Source organism: Lepisma saccharinum, chromosome 13 (assembly GCF_977018435.1).
Source record: "Lepisma saccharinum chromosome 13, izLepSacc3.1, whole genome shotgun sequence".
Lineage (NCBI taxonomy): Eukaryota > Metazoa > Arthropoda > Insecta > Zygentoma > Lepismatidae > Lepisma > Lepisma saccharinum.
The window spans coordinates 53,812,913-53,826,650 of NC_139241.1; the positions used below are offsets into that span (position 1 = coordinate 53,812,913).

At 44.6% G+C, this 13,738-nt stretch overlaps 1 protein-coding gene across 1 annotated transcript in view; it reads left to right on the top strand.

Moving 5' to 3' along the window:
• Lcch3 (Ligand-gated chloride channel homolog 3) overlaps positions 1-13,738 on the top strand; it is a 234,252-nt gene that overhangs the window by 130,353 nt on the left and 90,161 nt on the right. The window lies entirely within an intron of this gene.

Sequence of the window (13,738 nt, forward strand, 5' to 3'; positions counted from 1 at the left end):
CGTTTAATTTTTCCCCTGCAGCCGAAAGCAGAATGTTGAGATCACCGCACCTCAGGCCGCTGATCTCCCGAAGATGGTCCTTGAGAACCATTTCACAAGGGATGCGAAATTCCGGCGTCGTTCTTGCTATGATTACAAGTTTCCCTACATCTCCGTTTACTACTTTTTTGAATATTTTAGATAGTAGCTCGGGTGGCAAATCAGTTATACGAGACATGTTGTTATTATTATTATTTTTTACTCTATGTTATTTATATACCCCACCCCAATTTTTGTTTCGTGTTCATGGCGATGTTGGTACCCAGTGCGGCGACCCGTTCACCCAGCGATGCGTCTCTGCTCACGAACCTTTCGAAAGCTGCGTGCTCTAACTTTCTGTCTGCTTCGTGACGTGCATCCAGATCCGTCTGCGTGGTGTTGTAAGCGATGTCGTGATCTTTGCATGCGGCGTCCAACGGATTCACACCCTTGTCTCCTCTCTCCAATCTTTTCTCGAGTTTGGTACCCGGTCCGCAGTACTGGTAGCCAGGTAGATGCATCTCGAAAGGTAACTTGTTGATGATGTCGTTCACGAGTCCCTTTCCTTCGGCCACGTTCCAAAATTTCGGAGGCAGCGTGTTGATGATTTTGATCAGGTAACCTATGCCCTTGTCGTCGTTCACGATGAAGTTGGAAAGTTTCGTGCTGATCATGTCCACGATGCCAACCTTCTCGTTGTAGAAATTACGATTGCCTGCATTCTCTTCGCCGGCTATCACCAACAATCGGTCCACGAGTTTCCTAACGTCGTCCACCCAAACGAATTCTTTGGGTAACGTGTTGTAGCGTTTGACGCCGCTGCCTGTTTTGACCTGGTTCCAAATCGGTTTGATGAGATTCCTGTACTTCTCGCCGCTGCTCGATTTCACCCTATTCTGCGAGGCGTCGTTGTTCTGGTACAAGGCATCCGTCATGATCAGAATTTCCTTGTAACTCTGGTAATCTTCGTCGGTGTAATCTTTCGGCTGCTTTTTGGCGACGAGTTCCCACAGTCCCACCGTACCCGGATACCTGGTCCAACTATCCTTCTCGCCTAAATTAACTTTAATGTCGTTGCCTTCGAAGGTCACCTTCGATTTCCCAATCTTCCACACCACACCACCGCCTTCGTTGGTTTCCATGCTGGGATACAATCCGAACACTTCATCCTTGTCGAATTTCCCCGTGCTCAGGTAGTCTCGTGCCAAAGGTCCCAACTCGATTTTATCCGAAGACGTGCTGCCTATGGCTCGACGTCGTGCCGGTGCATCCTTCAGTTCGAACGGCGTCGAAGGAATGCTCGAAATGGGCGTGGGTACGGCGTAACTTTTAGCTGCGAGCGGTACGAGTTCGTTGATCAAATTTTTATTTTGTTCCGTGACACTTTTAATTTCTTTACCTAGACCGCTGATGGCATCGATCACAGGTTGATCCTGACGTTTCTTCTCTTCGTAGAATCCGCGATTCTCGGATTTCCAACCTTTGAAGCGTTTCGCGAGGTAATCGCGAAGCTTGAGATTTTCGTCTTCGATTTTTCGTTTCGTCATGACGTTATTTATACACGTCGTTTCTCACAACGTTGCAACGTTTAGAAAGTCGTCGATTTTGTTTCTGTATTTTCCGTCGTTGGGTTTCCTCGTCATGTCGATCGTCGCGAATCCGAAATCGTCACCGTTCCAGCAAGTAGAGCAGCAGCGTTCCGAAAATTGATTGTAGTTCATGTCTCCGCCTACGTAGTCATCGTACGCGTGCTTGAGGTTGGTGTGATCTTGACGAAACAAACATATAAAATTAGCGTTGTCGCGCACTAACTGTTTTGGAATTTTGGAAAACGTTTGAGCTAGGTAGAAGCAATCCATTCCTTTGTGACGACCTTGCGTGAAAAAGTTGCGAATTTCATTTTGATTTTCCAGGATGGCGTCGTCGAACACAACGACTGAATTTTCACGACAATCGTCGAGTGGTTTTATTTCCGAGGTGAACGTTGCAATGTCCAGACCATCGTACAGTTTCATCAGTTGCTGGTATTTGGATTGCTCCAAACTTTTCGAGAACACGTACAGGTGCCCGTTCTTCCAATCTAACCAATTCGGTGCGAGGAGAAAATTGTCCACGAGCAGTGTCGTTTTCCCACACCCCGAAGGACCTACGATCAGACAGCGGATGCTGTCGGGAAGCAACTCACCGTTCTTTTTTTTTTCTCGTTTGACTTTCCGGATCCGGTAGACGCTTCACCACGTTCCACGTACTCACAAGATCACTTCGTTCGCGTCGATCCAACTCTTTTCCGGAAGTCCCAGCCATTTGACAAACAGTTTGTCACCTTTCCTACGCAATACTTTCTCGATGAGGTACGTGTCGGGGTGTTTCGTTTTAGAGAGTTCCTCTTCGTAAAATCTTCCTTTCAAAATCTCGCCGCTACTATCTTTTATTATATACGTGCGTCGGTTTCCGGGTAGAACTCGAACCACCGTAAAGAGTTCCGTGCTCCAATTTTTTGTGAATCCCTTCTCGAAGGTGCGTTTGAATTTGCTGATCCTCACCTGGTCTCCAATTTTGTATTTAGCTTTTTTTGTCGTGGGTGTGTACTTTGGACAGTAAACGGTAGAAATTAAACGCTGCTCGTCAGACTTGGTAACGTCAACTGGCTTCATGCCTATCGTTCTGTGTACCGTATCATTATAGGTGTCGACGAGTTCCGGCAGGATGTCGACCCATTTGCAATTTCCCCGAAGCGTGAATCGTTTCCACATGTGTGTTTTCAAGGTTCGATTGAATCTTTCCACGATGCTGGCTTTGATGTGACTGAAGGTCGAATAATGTTGAATCTTGTGTTTTTGAATAAACTTTTGGAATACAGCGTTATAAAATTCCTTCCCCTTGTCCGTTTGCAGAAACCGTGGTTGTCTGCCGCCGCTTTCGCGAAAAATTGTCTTGAATGCTTCCGTGACGCACGTTCCCGTTTTCGCCTTCAAAGGTAGAGCCCATGCGAATTTCGAAAATGTGTCTATGACGGTAAGGAGGTACTTGTTGCCCTTGTTCAATTTATGTACGTTCTTCAAATTGCCACTGCTCATCTCCACGAGGTCACTTTGCCAGAGGTCGTCGATGCCCTTGGTTACCACAGCCAAACGTTCGTAGTTACGGCGTGCAGGTTTATGCAATTCTTCGACGATGGCTTGCCTAGACATTTTTTTAGAGATTACGTTTCAAGAGAAGCACAAGCGTGATGGGATTCAAAGAGGGTGGCACTTCGCTCGTGTTTTGAATATTCAGCTTATCGCCGGCACTCACGTCGAAAACGGTAAGATCTTTGTCTTCGTGTATTTCATATATGTTGCGCGTTTCGTTCCAACGTGCCAGAGGAATGTTTCCTGCTTTCTGGACACCACGATTCGATATCAAGGTCATGGTGGGAACGCTAGCTTTTCTACCGTGAGACCAGTACGAAAATTCGTTTATCTGAATCGTGCCATCGAGGAGAAACTTGTAGTACGGATGATAAGGATGCAACATGTACAGTTTGTTACCTTCGACGAACGTGGAGATTCTCTGTTGATTGGGTACGCTGTTGATTTCGATGGCTTGCAGAGAATGCAGTTTAGCGAATTTAGTGTCGACGCCGAGCAGATTACTGTGAACTTGTCCGAGTTTATTTTCGATGGGCAGCAAATGCTCGACTATGGTATCCGTTACGGCAGAAAACGACGGTTTGATTTTCACTTCCACGTTCAACTGCTTGTAGTTTTCGTTGAGTTCTTGTAACTTGGCACCGAAAGAAGCCAGCGTCGATTCCTGCGTGGATTCCAGCACTCCGACTTGATCTCTGATGTTGACGACGATGTTCTGAAGGTTCTCGACTTGATTCAATTTCGAGCTCTTCTCGGTAAGATCGTTCACGATGCTTCGCATCTCTGTAAACTGCGTGTGAAGGTCGGCTACGCTCTGCGAAGTGGGCAGCGTCGACACCAGCGAACTGATTTCGTCTCGAATCTGTTCCACGTTCGCCGTTTCCGTTTCTAGTCGTTTCAGCATTCGAGATATGTTTCTTTTCAAAGCGTGCAATTCTTTGGAGGTGGGGAGATTGGCCACCCTACTCTCGAGATCGCTCAATGAACTTTTGATGTCGTTTGAATCGGATAGTGCCGTCACCGCCGTTTTCAATTTTTCCAAATCTTCGCTCGAAGGCACGCTCGTCCGTAACGATTCCAAGTCACCCTGTATGTTGTCGAGTACGTGATGAAAATGAGCGAGATTCGTTTCGACGTTCAAATTTTCTAAATATTCGATCTTCTGCTGAACCGTGCCCAACGTGTCTTGAATGCTCGTCAACGCTCTTGCTTCAGCGTGAATATTTTTAATTTCTTCGTTGATCAATTCCAAGGACGCCTGAAGCGTAGCGATGGTGGTTTGAATGTGTTCGAAATCTTGATAGGCCTCCAATTGAATTTTTATGTTCGCGACGCTTTTACCGATGACCTGCAGTTCGTCCGACGATGGTAGGTTCGTCATTGTATCTTCCAAAGTCTGCAACTTGGATTTAATTTCTTCCAACGTGCCGGTGAATTCTTCTTGTAATTTGGAAACAACAACATGCAAGCGTTCTCCATCAATATCGTTCACCACGGTTTGAAGTTCAGAGAAATTCTTTTCTATTGCGGAAGTTCGTTCTTCGATTTCGAGTTTCAATTTTTCCAAATCTTCATTTTTCGATTGAAATTGCTGTAATTTGGCCAAATCATTTTGAAGCGAATCCACGCTCAACTGTATATTTTGAACGCTGTCGTAAGAAGGTACGTCGACATAATTTTTTATCAGCGTCTTCAGTTCGGAATCGATTTTCAGAATGGGGTCGAGACATTGCGTTTGGAGCGTAGCGATTTCCGACTCTAAACTTTTGTTTAAGGTTTCCTGCAAAGCGATCAAATCGGTCCTCAACTTCTTAACTCGAATGTCCAACATGAGAATCTCTTCTGCGTGGTCTACACGCTTGGTGTTGCCGAAAATGTCGTTAGGCATTTTTGGTTAACGGTTATTTATAATAGGATAGACGATTCGTAATTCTACGAAGAGAGGAATGAGTTTGTTGTAATCTCCGAGGAGTTCCATGTAAAGGTAATCTCCTGCAGAAACATCGTACGTAATGTTAGAAAGCATTTTGTCGTGCTTGATTCGAAAAATGTTCTTGCCGGTAGATATTTTGATTTCGCCTACGTTCTCCGGATTCACGGTGATCCGAAGTTTCCCGTCGATCGGAATTTCGTAGAAATGTAAATTGTTATTAAAAACATAAAACATCTTGCCGACGTCTTCATCCAATTTCGTCCAAATGCTGTTGAGGTGAATGATCAACAGACCGTTGAGTTTAGGTAACACGGAAGGTAAGACTTCATGATCTGGTATGGTTTCCATAATGATCTGTTTTTTGAAACCGAACAAATTCATAGGCATGCTGGTTATTAGAATACCGTCAAAGTTTTTTTTTTTGTAATAACAGTCAAAGTGTTTTTTTTTTGTTTTTTTTGTTTTGTTTTTATGAATCTTCTGTTGAAGATGGACATATGTTGCAGGTTTTGCTTTCTGCTAAGCGATAGTGCCCCCACGGCAATGTGTGAATACCACACTCGAGAACGCACCTCTTATCGTCATCGGGATCCAGCGCAATTTTTCTAACTTTGTTTGTGGTGATGATATGGTCGACGCTCTGGATGCGCTGTTCTTCTCTTAGAACCGACGACCTGGTCTTGAGGCAATCGACAAAGTCCTCGAATGTGAGATGCTCCCGAACCACCTGTCTGCCGACACCCTTGGCCTTCTTGGTAACGCTGCCCTCGGCTTTGATGGCATAGGCCTTGGCGCGAAGACCTGCAAACTCGAGAATTACATCACCGTCCTTCTCGTCTTTGAGTTTGCCAGGCACCTTCTTGTTGCGGGCCAGGATACCGTACTTGTTTTGCTGGGGATAGCCCGAGGTGTCGAAGAGGTTAACCAAAGATGGAACTGTGGCTATATCCCCGTACGCGTCGTCCGTGCGAACGTGGTACACCAAGCTGTCCGTGTCCGTGTAGAGTAGGCTGATATTGTCGTTATAGTGCTGGCGTAGTTTCCCATAATATATTTGAAACATGTGCAGCTTGCTCAGGTCTAATACTGAGGCGCCAACATAAATTGGCTTGTTGAGCTTCACCTCGCTCTTCCTCATATGCACCAGAGCAAGCTGTTCATTATAAATGGTCCTCGATTTGAATAACGGGTTTGCTACGAGCCTGCGACATTGTGCTTTGTTTGATATTAGCCTCACATCTACACGATTCCGTATATTCTCCATGGTTTTCCCGAACACCGCATTGTTCATAAGCTTGAAGAAATCCTTATCAAGCTCGGACGTGGCTGCGGTGCGGTGTTTGGTGTTGACTTCAATATATGGACGCAACCACGGAGAATGCTCGAACTTGAGGATGCGGTGAACTGCGTGGACCGCGACCCCTCGCTGCATCAACCACCGGAGATTCTGGTAGTGCAGGACGTAACGCTCTTTGGGCTCGAAGTCCATGACGAGCTTCTTCTGGTTGGAATCGGGTGGACACTTGAACTCGGGTGCAGGGGGAAGATCGCTGAACAAATCCTGCAGCTTCTCGGAGAATTGCAGATCAACCTCGGCAAAGAACCCATGTTCTGAATCGTCGAAGTTTTCGATGTCGAAGTTGGAGGGGTCAGCCCACTCGAAGCCTCTAAAGGGGAGTGGCTGCATCATGGAGTATCCGTAGAGGTTATTGACGTCCGTGTACATGATGTAGCTGGACGGTTGTGAGGGGTCGTAGCCGGTGGCCATGTGGTGATTGTTGGCGCGCGAGTGTCGCTGCGACACCTGGACCATTCCACCCCGCACGGCACGTTCCACAAACAGCACCATGTCCACGTCCGAAAGAAGCTCCAGCTCGATCTTCGTCACCAGAAACATGGCTGACCACGCCAGTCCGGGGAGACTGTAGAAGTAGGCAGGGTCCAGCTGGTAGATCTTCATTGCGGTCGCACGGAACGTCTGGAACACGTCGGCGAGGAGCGTCACATCAAGTCTGAGGTAGGCGTCGTGGTAGTCCCCGAGAGTTCGACAGCCCAGCTCGCGCCACATGGACTGAGCATGGTTATAGTCATCCTCAGAGATGCCCGAGCCTCGCAGCTTGCTATAGAACTTCGCCTGGGGAGGTAGCGACGTCTCTGCGAACTTGGAAGGGTCTGTGATGTATTCGTAGGGATAGACCCCCTTACGCTTGAAGAGGCCGGCGTCCAAGTTCGGAAAGTTTCCGGAGGTAATGAGCATTTGCTCGTCGCCAAGCTTCCCTGCGAGAGCATCGAGGCTGGCCGGGAGGAACCTCAGGGAGTCGAGGAAGCGAAGCTCGACGGTAGAGTGTGATCCTGGGATTCGCACCCACTTGCTCAAGCTAATGTAACGCTCCTCGTTCTGCGCCAGGACGTTGATTCGCATGTCGTCGTACCCAAGATGCTTGACGAGGTGGTGGAAGTCGTATCCCGAGCCATTGTGAAAAAACACAGGGGTGAAGCGCGGGTCCCGGGCCATGAGGTTGCATCCGTTGCACCATGGACCAACATACCTGCCGTTAAAGTGATCATGGTGTTGGACTTTACGGTTGTTGGCGGTGTACTCCTTGACGCAGACAGGGCAAGCGATGGTCTCGTCGTGTCTACGGTGATCGTCGGGGGACAGTGGGAGCATAGACTTGGGGGCCAACAGTACCTTCCCTATCTCGATGACCTCGACAACCATCCTCTCGAGGAAGTGTTTGGCTGCGTCGGGGCCACGGTACACGTAGGGCTCGGGGGCGATGTGCTGGTCACGTCGCACCACAACGTATGCGAAACTGGATGCCTCGTGGAGTTGGTAAGGGGTGGTGGAGGAAACTTCGGGATCGGGATCGCAAGAGGACAGGGGTTTGAGGAAGGCCTCGAAATCCGCGATGATGATAGCGGGGTGCTCCACCATGGCACCGTGCATGCGGAAACGCTCCACGACGCCAGATTCGGGTAAGACTGCCACCCCAGGCTCGTTGGCATTGCAATAAAATTTGTGGCGAGCGAGCTTCTCTGCAGCGATGTTGGGACCTCTGATGCACTGATAATCCTGCTGTTCTCGATTATCAAAAGTTGACAAGCACCTTCGACAAACTTCTATGCTACCATGATGCTTGCTTTTTTGGCTCGACACCAACCGGGAGAGGGAACGGATAAGGGTGTAGTGGTGATGGGTCTCGTTCTTGATGAGTAGAGGGTGAATTTCTCGAGCATCATCGTCGTCTACGTCGCTCACGCAAATAGGGTACACCACATTTTTGTCAGTGAGGCCATAAACGTTGATGGCCAACCGAGGGTTGTGTGTACGGGCCTCGAACTTTTGAATGTCCGGGACCTCCACGGGATAGTCGATCCCAACCATCGCATCTTCCAGCTCTGGCTCGTAGGGTAGGTAGTGGCCAACACGAAACGGATGGTTTTTCCAGTCGACGGGGTGTAATGCTGCCAGAACACACCATACGAAGCACTTGGCGTCACTGTTCTGAATGTTCAGGACGGCCTTCTTTGCCGCAATAGTAGGTGGTAAGGGGGCGTAGCTGGAGGCGGAGAGAGGTATGAACTTGCAAAGTTTGACGCACAGTTCGTGAGGCTCGCCACACAGCGAACCCCCCCGAGCCTTTAGCTTGATGTTCTTCTTGTTTTGCCACCAGCTCCTCGGCAAACTGGTTGTAGATGACCTCGAGGTTGTCGACATCCGCCAGATGCAGCGTCTTCGCCTTGGTGTTGTGGCAGAAGCTGTAAATTTCATCAGACGGCTTCTTGTACTGGCAACGTAGCGATGCGTAGAATTTGGTGGAGTGCGTTGCAAGCGCATCACCGAGGATGGAAATAATTTCGGCTTGCATGTTCTCCAAAAAGCTACGCACGTCGCATGAGCCCTCCGAAGTGAGGACAAAGTCCTCTAACAAACGCTCGAAAGCAGACCGGTCTGTTTTCATCGCAGGCTTGACGCGTTTCGTGGGTGGTGCATTGATGGAGGCTGCTTCTGCCTTCCTCTTGGTGGAGGTCGAAGGCTGGGCCCCAGATGTATTTTTGCTTAGACAATTAAGCTTATGCTTCTTGGCATACGCAATTGTGAACTGTTTATTGCATCCGGAACATAGTTCAGTGGCAGCCAAATGCTTGCCTGGCACGCAGGTACGACAATGTCTTGCAAAATGTTTGCTTGATTTGGTTCTCTTGCACACAGGACAACTTTTCATGGAGCGCATTTTTTTTGGGGGGGGTATGTTTATTTATATGTGATCTGTTGGTGGTAGAGTGTTTACAAAATAAACTCTGTAAAAAAATTTAAAAAAATATATAAGAAAAATATGATTGTAGATAGAAAAAAGCACAATAAATATTGTATCCATGTGTAATTTTATTTAGCTTATTTTTGCTAGACACGAATCTTCTTCAGATTTTATTGCCCATTAGTATATTTATTCTACCAATCTAGTAGAGGTATGAAACTATGAAAATGTACTTGTTTATATATATTCTATTGTTTTGGCTGATATAATAGCAAATATATATATATATAGCTATTTTGAAATTCTAAAACTTTCAGGTATACTTATTTTTACATGCAAACATACATCATAAAAATTACACAATCGTATTTTTTTTCCATACACACATTTTTTATTTTCAGAAAACAAAGTTATTTTCGATCTTTTTTTTTTTAAATCAAGCAATAAACATTATTTGTGTTTATAGTATTTGTCGGGCAATAGCAGATAAAACAAGAATGGGTTTTCTACGACCCATAGTTTACGAGTTACAAAACAACTTAGAAATTACATCTTGAAATTTAAATTTAAAATAACTCGAAAACAGTAAGTACTAATCAATATGTTTCCAATAGGTTGTAGAGTACATTTAATTTTTTATCAAATGTCATTAAAATTTTCGAAATAGGGTAAAAACTAAGCCAGCAAATCAAGTTTCTCAAAAAATAAAAAAATTGTCTATATTTTCGAAACTTGAGGGGGTGGAATCGATTTTATTTGCTAGTCGTATAGTTTTCGTCAAATCCTATCCAACAAACCTAAAATCATCATCCTAGGTCAATTAGGAACCAAGAAAATCAATGTCTAGGAAAACATCTTAAGACAAATATCTTAAGAAAATTTTCTTGACAGACCGGAAGTAACATCTTGACAGACCGGAAGTCGACTTTCTTAAAGATTAAGACAAATATCTTAAGATGTTTTTCCAAGACATTGATTTTCTTGGTTCCTATCGGGCCTAGAACCACGCAACTTTGGATTATGTATATACCGTTGTTTTTTCCTACATATTCACTAGGGCTCGAAAGTGCGGTGGTTGTGTTGTTGCCTTGTAATCAAGAGGTCCTAGGTTCGAACCCGATAAAAGTACATAGTGGTTCGGATCCTACTTTAAAAAAACTGTAGGCCTAGTCCCGATTAGCCTTACTGTGCATATGTGAATATAGGAAAGTACAATGCAAAGTCAGCAATATGTGATGTGGTCAGCACCAAATATTTTAATTTTATATGTATATTTAAGTTTCATGCATAAACATGGCAGTTTTCCTATATGCATTTATGGTATGGTGCTATGCACAGAGGAGCACTTTATTTAAGCATATTTAACTTCTCTTTCCATCTCTCAATCTATTCATATTTGACACAGTCATTGCAAGTCGGCCATTTTGTTTACGTAGCAATTAGGCTTAAAAAAACTTTGACACACTCATTGCAAGTCGGCCATTTTGTTTACGTAGCAATTACGTTAAAAAACTTTAAACCACATTATTGTTATTTTTTGTGAATGCTTGTTGTGATAAAAAAAACATAATTAGATATATTTTATTTAATTTTATGTTTAATATCTTTTCTGTGTATAAAACTAAATAATAATAAAATTCGAAACACTATATACCTCCACTAAATATCAAACGCACAAGAAAAAAAACAGGCTAACACACGCAAAATTATACTGGTCTGCCAGACGCCAGAGCCTCGTTACTCTACAGTCCAGGGTGTACTACGTGGAAGTGAGGTTAACTGTTGGGCGCCTTACCAGAAAGTCGCCCTCTTACACCCCGCATATTGCTATTTTGCATATGCCTGATGTATATAGTAATATGTAATAAATATATATATATATAAAAAGCAAGAAAAGAGAGATACATGCAACACACTCAAAACTTGTATACTTTCTCTCTCTCTTTTTGCGTGCTTTGCGAGTATATATTCCTTCCACAATATGCTTAAGAATTGTTTGGCTTTTGCAGAGAGTTTTACCTTTTATCTACAATTCCTTTACATTTGTTTGGCTATTACAGAATCAACTCACAGAAGCAACACTACCTATTTATATAACACAAAGCCAACTCATACAAGCTAACAAACCAATTTACTCACGCTAGTTAATTTCAATCACAATCACAATGTTCTTCTTGCAGCTCACAATATTCTCCTTGCAGCTCACAGAGTAGAATAATGCTTTATTAGTCAGAATAGAAGAAGCTCGCTTGTGTGATCTTCCGTTACATGTCCGCCTCCCACCCCACTCCCCCTAGTTGTCATAAAATGGCGACGGAAGCGCGTGCATGTCCCTCTCCTCCCCGTCTTTTTTTTTTTTTTTGGTTTATGAATAGAAGCAGGAAACTTGGTTCTGGCGGCATCAGTGATGGGTAATATGAAAGTCTGTGACGGTCTGATGTTGATGCCCTCGAGCTTCTAGTTTTATTAGTCGAGGAGTAATATGTAGGTTAACAACCTGGACTAGTAGAAATCCGCTCTGTCAGCATGAAATTCCATCATTATTGTTAGCTTTTGAAAAAAACAGGAAGTACATCCGCCACTGTGAATAGCCAGAAATGATGCCCCTCCCAGTCATCCATCTCTCTTACAACAGCGTGTGTGTGCTGGCAACTCTCTCTAGTTGCAGGTTTTTTAGTTAACACGTAATCCTCGTCAAAAACTACAGTAACATCATAATGTCATATTGCACAGAAGAGGGAGGACATCGCTCACCACTGTTGCCAGCCATAAATCTCTCTCTCTCTTCATCTTACAGCAAAGTTGGCATCTCTATTTTTTTTTTAGTTGTAAGTAAATTGCCAACACACTCTAGTTAATAATGCTACATATTATACGCACACACGCACACACATACTATATTACCATCCACCCATCTCTCTCTCTTTTACGGCAGTGCGTGTTTGTTGCCGGCTCTCCTTGTTTTGTGTGTGTAGGTTGGCAAAAATTGCTTTATGCACTGTAAGGCAAGCCTCAAGCAAAGTTGCCAGCTCCTTGCTTTAGGTTAGGTTAGAACAAGAAAAAAAAAAGTTGTAGGTAGGTGTTGGCAGTTGCCGGTTGTATAACTCTTCCCTCTCTCTCTCCTCTCTCTTTTTTTTTTTTGTAAAAAGCCATGGCAAAAATACCAGTAGGTTGGCAACCTTGCTTTATGCACTGTAAGGCAAGCCTCAAGCAAAATTGCCAGCTCCTTGCTTTAGGTTAGGTTAGACCAAGAAAAAAAAGCTGTAGGTGGGTGTTGGTAGTTGTCGGTTGTTTAACTCTTCCCCCTCTCTCTCTCTCCTCTCTCTTTTTTTTTGTAAAAAGCCATGGCAAAAGTACCAGTAGGTTGGCAACCTTGCTTTATGCACTGTAAGGCAAGCCTCAAGCAAGGTTGCCAGCTCCTTGCTTTAGGTTAGGTTAGACTAAGAAAAAAAAAAGTTGTAGGTAGGTGTTGGCAGCATTGTCGGTTGTTTAACTCTTCCCTCTCTCTCTCCTCTCTTTTTTTTTGTAAAAGGCTATGGCAAAAGTACCAGTAGGTTGGCAACCTTGCTTTATGCACTGTAAGGCAAGCCTCAAGCAAGGTTGCCAGCTCCTTGCTTTATGCACTGTAAGGCAAGTCTCAAGCAAGGTTGCCAGCTCCTTGCTTTAGGCTAGGTTAGACCCAAAAAAAAACCTTGGTGATTTTTTCGAGTAAAATATTGGCAACACTGCGAGAAAATAGGACTTATGCCTTACAAGAGCAAACCATTAAGGCGAGCCTCAAGCAAGATTGCCAGCTCCTTGCTTTAGGCTAGGTTAGACCCAAAAAAAAAACCTTGGTGATTTTTTCGAGTAAGGAGCTGGCAACACTGCCAGAAAATGGGGCTCATGCCTTACGAGAGAAATCCATTAACGCGAGCCCCACCGAGCCCCATTTCCGGGCGTTGAACTCCCCAACCTGCACTACTCGAGACGTTTTCGAAATAATCGCGAATGTGTGATTACAAGTCGCCACTGACTTCATTGTTTGTAAACGTCGTCCTAGTTGGTAAAATGCTAATAATGTGTGTGAATGTGTGGTTACAAGCCGTCATTGATTGTACTTTGTACACACCGAGTAGTTTACTCCTTGCGCGTTCCGAGGTTTGCTCTTTGTTTACAAAACAGAACATTTCCGAGAGGTGGCTTTGCAATCAAACATAACATTTCCGAGAGGTGTTACGGCTTGTACCCACACATTTGCACACATTATTAGCATTTTACTAACTAGGACGACGTTTACAAACAATGAAGTCAGTGGCGGCTTGTAATCACACATTCGCGATTATCTCGAAAACGTCTCGTTTGCAGACACATGTTTACTGAGACTTTTTTTTGCTTCTATTATCGTGTACTTT